The sequence below is a fragment of the Bidens hawaiensis genome, unplaced genomic scaffold, assembly GCF_021521415.1.
Source record: "Bidens hawaiensis isolate Kalapana, Puna unplaced genomic scaffold, B.hawaiensis_p1.1 tig00058844_1, whole genome shotgun sequence".
Taxonomy (NCBI): Eukaryota; Viridiplantae; Streptophyta; class Magnoliopsida; order Asterales; family Asteraceae; genus Bidens; species Bidens hawaiensis.
The window spans coordinates 57,307-68,503 of NW_027500590.1; positions in this window are offsets into that span (position 1 = coordinate 57,307).

An 11,197-nucleotide genomic window follows, 5' to 3' on the forward strand; every position below is an offset into this window, starting at 1 on the left:
CAAACTTTTAAAGCTTAAAACGCGTAAACCGGTGAAGTTCGCCTAAACGAACTGACTGGTGTATATAAACCCTAAAAATGAACTATTTTCATATAACTGAGTTAAATGTAAATCATCCAAAAATAATTCGGATGATTTGAATAATTTTAACCGATTTAACAGTTTCCGGTACGCCAAAGACGGAAACGGGTCCCGCGGCCAATCGGGGCGTCTAAACCGAGCTCTAAATTCACAAATTTAATTAAATTATCAGTCAACAACTATTTTCGGGTCGTGTGTGACCAAACTCATTTTCGAAACGTAAAAACGGATAACCGTGCTAGGCACGCAAAACGGGAAAATCGACTAATAGTAATTTTGACTAGTGAACTCTAAACGATATCACAATCTGAGTCCGGAGAAGTGTTTCTGGGTTAACATTGCCCCCGGAACGGTTACAGTACTGGGTTAACAGTGTCCCCAGATGTACCGGTTAACACGGTTAAAGTTATATTAATAGTGATTGTATAGTAACGAATTTAGGGATCGTATTACAGATCCGGATTAATAGCTCACATACTGTGTTACTGCTTGCGATAAGGTGAGTTTCACGAGCCCCTTTTTCTGAATTGTTTTTAAATATTTTCTCGGGGCGGAAGCATGTTACTACTGAAACGTTTAAGTACATACTGAACGCATGGATTTGCGTGTATTTATATATATTTTATTGTACGGGAATCGTACGGAAATGTACTAAGATGGTAATTGTCTGAGTTGCTAACATTGTAAGGCCCCGCAACACGAGTGATTAGCTGAAAGCCGGTAGAGTGTGGATAGTACTATTGGTCTGACAAACCCAACTGGTCCGGCATGGATTTGCTGATGTTTCCCAGATCTGAACAAAAACTATTCCAGTTTTTGAATGCCTTGGATCGACAGTTCGATCCCATTAAGAGAGATACTCAGATGGGACCCACTACCAACGGCAGAAGGGGCATATGCAGCGGTTCGAAAAGAAACTGCACACCAAAGCATCCTTGGGTCTGTCCCTTCACCATCACACGGCATCGCCGCCGGCTTGGCTGCCTCTGAGATCACTGAAGGGGCCGGCTACGCCACACGAGGACAGCGTCGGGCTGACCCAAGTACCAAACCGAGTGAATCCTCACTCCGAATTGACAAATCCAAGCTAAAATGTACCCACTGTGGTATGAACAAACACACAAAAGATCAGTGTTTTAAACTCGTGGGTTATCCGGAATGGTGGAGTGATGGTCACAAGAAAGGGAAGACGGAAGGAGAGACATTGGCTGCCGCGGGCAACCCTAAGGCCATCAACAACGACGACGAGAATCATACCGGATGGTTTGGTGGAATTGCATCTGATAAAATTGGAGGCATCGATGTTACAGGTAGAAGGGTTGAGGATTTATCGTCAGACCCTTCAAAACCTAATTTTCTCTCTAACCTTTTTATTTCAGAATTGACATAAAGGCCTCCCAAAGTCACCAATATTAAAACTAATGTTTTATTAAAAACAAAATATGGTGGACCACAAGTAAATCTCGGAATAGCTAATATGGCAACTAAAGATGAATATTCTAATTCTTGGATTTTCGATTGTGGTGCCACATACACTATGACTTTTGATATGTCTGACATTAAATCCATGTCTAAACCACAAAAACGCATATTCAAACTGCAAATGGGGGTATTATGCCTGTGGAAGGAGGGGGCATAATAGAGTTGTCACCAACATTGAGATTACCAAAACTGTTTATATATACCATCCTTGTCACACAAGTTATTTTCTATAAGTCATGTGACAAAAGAATTGAATTGCACACTTCTAATGCATCCTACTTTCTGCATATTACAGGACATCAGGACGGGAATGATCATTGGACGTGGCACTGAACGACAAGGACTATATTATGTAGATGAAGTGACTCAGCAAGATACTGTAATGTTGGCTCATGGAACAGCAGATAGAGAAGCATGGTTATGGCATAGAAGACTTGTACACCCATCTACTGGTTATTTACATTATTTATTTCCTAAACTCTTTCCTTCGAATAAATTGTTGAACTGTGAGACTTGTGTTTTGGCTAAAAATCATAGAAATACTTTTAAACCAAATAATACTAGAGTTGGTAACCCATTTGATTTAATTCATTCTGATGTGTGGGGTCTAGCAAAAGTCACCGGGGGACAAGGCTTTCGGTATTTCCTTCTATTTATTGATGACTGTACTCGCATGTCATGGATTTACTTCTTAAAACACAAATCCGAAGTTTTTGATAAGTTTGTTATGTTTTATACCATGATTAAAATCCAATTTCAAAAACAAATCAAAATTCTTCTATCTGATAATGGAGGAGAATTTGTGAACAACTCTATGAAACAATTTTTCCAAAAAGAAGGAATGATTCAGCAAACTTCTTGTCGGCATACACCCGAACAAAACGGTGTCGCTGAACGAAAAAACCGCATTTTTCTAGAAGTAACCCGGGCTCTTTTAATTGAGTATCAAGTTCCTACAACATTCTGGCCTGAAGCTTTGGCCACCGCCACATACCTCATAAATCGACTACCAACAATGATCCTCAAATTTAAAACCCCTCTTCAAACCCTATCCGAATTTACTACAGTACCTTCTATTCTTACCATTGAACCTCGTGTTTTCGGATGTTTTGTCTTTGTCCACATACCTAAGACTGAGCGTACCAAACTTGATCCATGTGCTGAAAAATGTGTATTTGTGGGATACGGTGTAAACCAAAAAGGATACCGGTGTTACGGTCCAAAGAAACGTCACATTTTTACTACAACACACTGTGATTTTCTTGAAACTAAATACTTCTATAATACTGTCACACCCTGACTAGCACAATGCGGAAGCGTAAAACGGGAATGTGACAGACACCTCTGGTATCAACCACATTGTTTATAAATAAACATTAAAAACTAATTTACAATATATTACATTACATTATTCTATCATTGTTTTACAGTTTAGTGATACAAACAAAACTAGTTCGTTAAACTAGGTGATCTTACTACTAATACCCTTGCTTCTATTCACATAGCATCAATCACCCCTTGTTCACGTAGCAGAAGACCAAGTTATTCCAATTTAGGTACACCTGAAAAGCAGTTTAAAACGGGTCAACTACTAGAGTTGGTGAGTTTCACGAGTTTCAAGAAAACAGTTATGAATATTCACAAGTTAACACTTGTAATCATGATATAAGTATGTATGTATGTATGTAAATGATGTAAGTATGCTAAGCTACAGTGAAGCCTTGACTGTTTGTGCTGCGTGCATCCATTTCCCACGCCCAATCAACCACTGTGGCCCCATTTCCGCCCACAATATGCCCCAAATAGCTATGTCTAACACTACATAGCGTGCTTGTGTATTTATAGTCATGTGCAAACGGGGTAAAGTCTCAGCAACACATGTCGGCTCCGTTTGGGTTTGTCAAACCAATAGTACTATTCACAAGCCACCGGCTCGAAGTTGATCACTATGATCGTGGGGACTTTCGTGTGTTAGCACTTAAATAATTCACATCATTACAAGTTTCAGATATGTATACATAATCAAACATGTTTTTCACCCCAAAAGTTCGTAAAACAGTTCAGAAAGTGGGTCATGAAACTCACTGTTTAATAGATAATCGGCACTGTGTCGGCTCGCGGTTTGTTCGATTTGCTATCACTAGTTCCTATAATCAATATTATAATAATATTAATATTTAATATTATTATAATCTCAATACTAAACCGGGCTGTATAACTAATCTGGGTATAGCTGGAACGCCCAGAAAGTGGCAATAGGCTTAGGTTGTGATGTTGTTCAATGTCTAATACTTAAAACCGAACTTGGCTCAGTTTCCCGTTTTCCCAACTGGGCCAAGTTGTTCGTTTACGCGCTCAGAAAACAGTTATGGGGAAATTAGCTTGGGTAAATGTGTTGATCAATAAAATGATTAAGTTATAAAGAAAGATCACATATTGGGGTCCCGGATTAGCTACGGGGCCCGTTTCCGTTTATTCAGTTTGATTTGAGAAGAAACGTGCAAAATTTATCCAGATTGTCCAGGTTTCACATAAAAAGGTTCGTTTTTACTTAATTAATCCAAAAATATGATTTTTGATCACTCTTGGTGTTTTGATATTCTCGCAGGTTCGTTAATCGCGAACTTGCCAGTTTTTATTAAAATTGAATTTGTTTAATCTTCAAATTAGCATAATTAATTAACCATTAATCATTAAATTAAAAAAATTTAGCCACTTATCAAATAAAATATGTAGATTTTTATAAAAATATTTCTGGAATTATTTACTAATTTATTAATTTATAAAATTTCATTTTTCAGCTATATTTCGCCTGAAAATCGTCCGTTTATCCCAAACGATATCCAAAAATTCCAAAATTTTTTTTGAATACTCAAATTATGTCCCAAAAAAACCTGTATTAATTCCAGAATATAATAAGCTTGTTCAATATTCTTTTCGGCTCAAATTCTGCTATAAAAATTCATACGAATGCATATGCACAAAACACCCTTAAACTTTTCCAAATGATCCCAAATTTTATATGTGATAAAAATATACCAAATGTGAGTTCCCCATAATATTTCATAATTTTTCAAGCATTTTAACTATTTTTCCCAAATAAACGTCCCAATTCAGTAATAAGTTCGCCAAATATTCTCGGATGGTCGAAAAATTACCAAATTTGAACAGGGACTCAATGACATGGTCTCTGATGTCCCTGAAAAACTTCAAGACCTAACAATATTCACATCACAACCTTAACCTAAACAACCCTTAATCGAGTGTTTCGGTATTACCTTAGCGGTTTTTGCCTTTTTAATCAAGGTTTCAAGTTCTTGTGCTTATTTGCAGGCTAGATACCAGTCCTATATCACAAACCAAGCAATTTTTTTATCAACATAACAGCCCTTGACTTAGGGTTTCGGCTAGTGTACAAAAACGAACTTTTGAACCGTAAAAATGTCGTTTCAACCCTCTAATCCGTGTTTATGGCCAAAAAAAACTATCAAACCAGGTTCCTTACCATGTGTATGATCAAAATATGTTTATAGAGCATTTTTAGGATTTTTACATGGTTAAGAATGATTTTTGGCAATTAATTCATGTTTATAAGGTATAAATCTTAATTAAAATGGATTAAAAATAGTAAAATTAATCAAAATACCTAAATTTCTTCTTGAGTTTGCTGGAGAAGATGAAGTCCAGAAGTTATTTACAAATATTGATGTAACAAAATATCTCCCAACTTTATATAAAAAAAGAAAACCCTTTTTGGGGGGGGGGGGGGTTCCCTTTTTGTGGCCGGAAGAAAGATTGGGTTCCCTGGGGCCCAATTTGGCCAATTAATCTAATTCTAAAGGCCCAAACATGAAAAGCCCAATCCAAATTTTTTTCGGGTTCGGTTTTTGGCGCGAAAAACTTATCGGGTGCGTTAAACAATGCGAAAACGAGTGTTTTTCGACTAGTTTTGTGTAAAATTATAAAAACATACTATATGTTTGTAAAATTCAAAAATATTTTCACGGATCGCTTAAAACGTTTCAAATAAGTGTTTGATAAGTCTTTTTCGGCTTAACAGATGATACAATTCTTGGTTTGTAACTATCTTTCACATGTAAATCTATAGCGGGTAGTTAAACGAGCATGTTTTCGTTTAACTTGTTTGCTATCGAAATAAGGCCATAATACTAGTATGTTAGCTTATATTAATCGTATATCGCTTATAGATGCCTCCCCGTGATATCTGGGTCATAACCCGACCCGTTCGGTTAATCGTTCGTTTGTTACGCAAAAAGCGTTTATTTGCTTAATCGATAAATACGTACTGAGGTGTACCTTGTTTTTGCTCAATTGCCACAAATACCCAACACACTGGTTAGGGGGGAGAGAGAAAGTAATGATACATTGAGTTGGTTAAGATGGGTGCCATCATCGGAAGAAGTAAATCACAGTACCCAAGCTGAGTCATCTTCTCCACAATCCACGACACCAACAATCAGTGCCGCTAAACATGATTCTCCTAACCTGGTGCCTGAGGTAAGTAACTCTCAAACCGTTCAAGCCAATTCTGATTTTGATTCAACTAATAATAATGAAGTTGCAACAGAACAAGTTGAGCCGTTATAGGATGAACAAACTGAAACACGGGCGGTTGATGAACAAACCAGGAAAACAAGAGAGACAACAGAAAGATATGTTCTTCCTCCAAGATCTAATAAAGGATTTCCTCCCAAAAGATACTCTCCGGAGAAAGAAGCTCGAAATTCCAAGTATCCTACGGCAAATGTTGTAATAGGAAATTTTTCAACAGAAGCTAAGGCATTTATATCCGCTCTATACTCTGAAGAAACTCCAACTACTGTTAAACAGGCTTTAGAGTCCAAAAATTGGAAAGACGCAATGAATGCCGAAATGGATGCACTGAAAATAAATGAAACATGGGAGAAGTGTACACTTCCGTTAGGGAAAAGACCGGTGGGATGTCGTTGGGTTTTCACTATAAAGCATAAACCGGACGAAACCATTGAAAGATACAAAGCTCGATTAGTTGCAAAAGGGTACACTCAAACATACAGAGTCAATTATTCCGAGACCTTTTCTCCGGTTGCTAAAATTAATACAATCAGGGTCCTTTTCTCAATAGCAGCAAATAAAGATTGGCCTCTTCATCAATTTGACGTCAAAAATGCTTTCTTACATGGAGAACTGAACGAAGAGGTCTATATGGAAGCACCACCTAGGTTCACAAAAGATTTTAAAATGGGTGAAGTTTGTCATCTAAAAAAATCACTTTATGGGTTGAAACAATCTCCACGAGCATGGTTTGGGAGGTTTACTTTGGCAATGAAAAAATATGGCTTCAAACAAAGTAACTCGGATCATACTTTGTTTCTTAAACGAAATGGTAAATTGATAACATGTCTGATTATTTATGTTGACGACATGATTACCATTGGGAACGATAAAGACGAAATTAATAGGTTAAAAGAAAACCTGGCCACTGAATTTGAGATGAAAGACTTGGGTAGACTTAAATACTTTCTTGGTATTAAAGTTCTTAGGTCTAAACAAGGAATATTCGTTTATCAAAAGAAGTATATTCTTGACTTACTCGTAGAGACAGGGATGATTGATTGCAAACTTGCGGATACTCCAATGATGGCACATCTCAAACTTCATAGAGAAGATGGAGCTGAACTAGCAGACAAAGAAAGATACCAACGAATGGTGGGAAAACTAATATATCTTTCACATACTCGTCCTGACATAGCCTATGCTGTAAGTGTGGTGAGTTAGTTCATGCATCAACCAGAAGTTTCCCATATGGAAGGAGTGAGGAGAATAATCAGGTATCTTAAAGGAACAGCTGGCCATGGAGTTTTGTTTAAATCAAATGGGCATCTAGATATCCAACTATACACAGATGCAGATTGGGCTGGAGATAAAGAAACTAGAAGGTCAACCTCAGGATACTTCACCTTAGTCGGAGGGAATCTTGTTACATGGAGAAGTAAGAAACAAAAGGTGGTTGCTCTTTCGAGTGCTGAAGCTGAGTTCAGAGGGATAGAATGAGGCCTAGCCGAGGTGCTCTGGATATGGAAACTTCTAACTGAGATTGGTTTTCTACAAAATAAAGCTAGCAGAATTATGTGTGACAATAAAGCCACTATACAAATTTTTGAAAATCCAGTACAACACGATCGAACTAAACATGTGGAAGTTGACAGAAATTTCATTAAAGAAAAATTGGAAACAAAAATTATCGAGCTACCCTTTGTTCAATCAAAAGATCAGCTTGCTGATATCCTAACCAAAGCCACAAATGGAAGAATCTTCGCAAACTGTTTAAACAAGTTGAATTTTGGCAATCCCACTATTCAACTTGAGGGGGAGTGTTAAAAGGAAAATATTTTTTTGGAGTAAATCATGGATCAGTGAATTAACATCATCTCCATATTTATCAAAAGTCAAAGACAGCTCACAACTCTTATTTCCAGCCACGATTGATTGTATTTCCTTTTTAGTATTCTTTGTAAAGCCTATATATGAAGGCCCTTTTGTCTTGTATATGAAATAATACAACCAAATGAATATTACAATCTTTGGCCTCTGTATATCACTTTGAAACAATTTCCTGACCTTGGGCTAATGAATCTTACGCGGTTGACAGTAACAAGTTGTCCAAATATGAAGTTTTTTTTTTTTTGACCTTCAGCTGATGAATCTCACCCACCTAAATTATGTGGAAATTAGAAATTGGCCTCCAAACTTGAGCTCCCTTATAATAGGGGGGCTGAAAAAGCCCATCTCGGAGTAAGGACCTCAGAATTTTCCTACTTCTCTTGTTAGCCTAACATTACATGGTGAATCCCATGTGAGTAATTTTAGTCGATTTTCCTTCCTTTTCCCTCCGTCACTTACTGAGCTTAGCATAAAAGAATTTGATAAAGTGGAATCACTTTCGACGGGGCTTGAACACTTAACGTCCCTTCAACATCTCAGAATTCGAGCATGCCCAGAGATAAAACATCTACCAGAAACATTGTTGCCTTCCCTTTTAGAATTATTTATCTATGAATGCCGAAATCTTCAAGAAAGGTGTAATGGAAGAGGCTCCCACTACTGGCCCCTCATCTCTCATATCCCCTGCATCTACATACCACTGCCTTACTACTAAGGTACTTGTTTATTAATACCATTTTGATTTTATCAATATTCATATATATATATATAATATTTTATTTTGCTTTCATTAAAACAACAAAGTTTGCACTTTATCTCAACACAAGCTCGTATACCTTTATAACAGCTTATTTAGTGAAACGCAAAACAAACAATATAATTAATATGTTTAGCAGTAATTTAGTCAGTTATCACCATCAGTCAAATATTAAGATTGTGGTGCAACATTTCCATTTAAACTTTAATAATGATCTTCTTACTTTATGAGCTTTTCTTGTTGCTTTTAGGGGACAAAAATAATGAATTTTTTCCTAAAATAGGAAAATTGTTAGGCATAAAATGGTTTTTAGGAGAGAGAAAGGTTGGTGATGGTTTGTAGGAGATCCGCCATTTGAAATGGCGGATCCTGTATATTTTATTCGTGTTCCGCCATTTCAAATGGCGGATGTCAGTTTATAGTTGGCCGGCGGTACACCTAGCTTACCCCTATATGTCAAAAGCATTTTGCATAGACATCTGCCATTTGAAATGGCAGATGTCCTCTTGACATCCGTCATTTCAAATGGCAGATGTGAACAATGCATGTACCTTCCTCTCTGACCACCGATTGACAAGGAACTTGTATTTTTTTTTTATATTTTCCAGACATCTGTCATTTCAAATGTCGAATGTGAATAGTGATTTTGTACTTAATTTGAAAACTCCTCTTTATCTATTTTATATATACTTTTAATTTTGTTTTACTTTTTTCAAAATACGTATTTTTAAAAACTAATGCAATTAACAAGAATATTCTAGATGTTAGTAAGGTGCACACTACAATCAATCTAGCAATTTATACCCGAACTCGTGACATCCATGATATAGCTAGCTAGGTAAATTATTCATTAGTAATACACTAATATTAATTGTTTAAAAGACTATATAATGTTTTTGGGATTTGGTTTTTTAAAATACCGAGTTCTACCATTTGAAATGGCAGGTGTCTTCCTGACATCCGTCATTTCAAATGACAAGTGTGAATAGTATCCGTACTATCCAGATTTGACCACCTATTCTTATAATATAATAATGTTTCTTTATTTTATTTATGATTCTTTTATATTTAAAAAATATGGCTAGTAATATACTAATATCAATATGTTTTTACTTTTATTATTAAAAATTCTAATAATTAGTATTATTAATAAATACTAATTAGTACATTAATATTATTTTTATTAATAAATATAAAAATTTAGTTCAACAATTGGGTATGTTTTTTTATAATACTTAGTTCTGTCATTTGTAATGGCAAGCGTTGTCTGGACATTCACCATTCCAAATGGCAAGTGTGAACAGTAACCGTACTACCAAATCTCATTTCTTCAAATTACAAATAGAGTCAAAATCAAGAAGACATACCACAACTATAATCCACAATGCTTCCCCAAGCTTGCTCAATTTCGTGTAGTGATTTCAATACTACACCATGTCCGCCCTAAAAACCACCTGATTATGATTTCCTCTCTTTTCATTGTTAATAGGTGGCCTCTAAAATAGGATGTGTGCCCTATGGGTGGAGACGGAAAGGGAAAGCTGACCCTACGGGTTATATATCCCTGAGAACCATTATCGTTAGGCTGTCCGCTCTTTTCAGCCGCTGAGGTTGTCTTCGAAAATCACTACCAATGGGTTAGGGTTTTTGCTAAAGTTCGGTTGTAATTATCATGTAATTTGCTAGAGGTTGATGCTAGACTGTCGCTATCTAGTAAAAAACAATTAATTCAGTGTTCCTAATCACTTAAGCAAGCTAGGGTAAGTAGGGTGTCGAACCACGAGGAGTATGTGGTAAGTGTGCAGTGACAATGATTCCTAACATTATGAAGATATTCAATTAACTAAGTGCTGATCACACTAGCAAACAAGTTGGTTTTAATATTAAATGAACAATTAATCAAGTATGCAATCAATCAAATAAAGCAAATCACACCCGAGAATCCAAGTACGTAACCTAACAGCAAACTCATGCAACTTAACAGATAAACTATCTTGTGTCAACTACAGACTGACTAACCGATTAAACCTTAGGCATCCACGCTCGCTAACACACGACATTAGTTATCAAACGGTCCCTGCCAGTGTGACTCAACTAAGGGCAAACGTATGCTTTCTTGCAATTAACAAGTCAAAATAATCCTACAAGCAATTATCATAGCAACTGGCACACTAATCGTTCCGATCGAAATAAACCTAAACTGACGTTGTGCACAATGATACTAGACATCAATACTCATAGATTAACATCAAAGATAGTTACAATCAATTCGTTCTTAATACATGAGAAAAACTGATAGATACAATATTCTACATCCCGGGTATGACTCGAAGGAACTAGCCGCGCATCGGCATCTCTCGGGCCTCGGTTATGATCTGGTAGGCCATGTATGATGCTTAGAGATGATTGGAAGTGATGAGGGCTCTCTCTTCT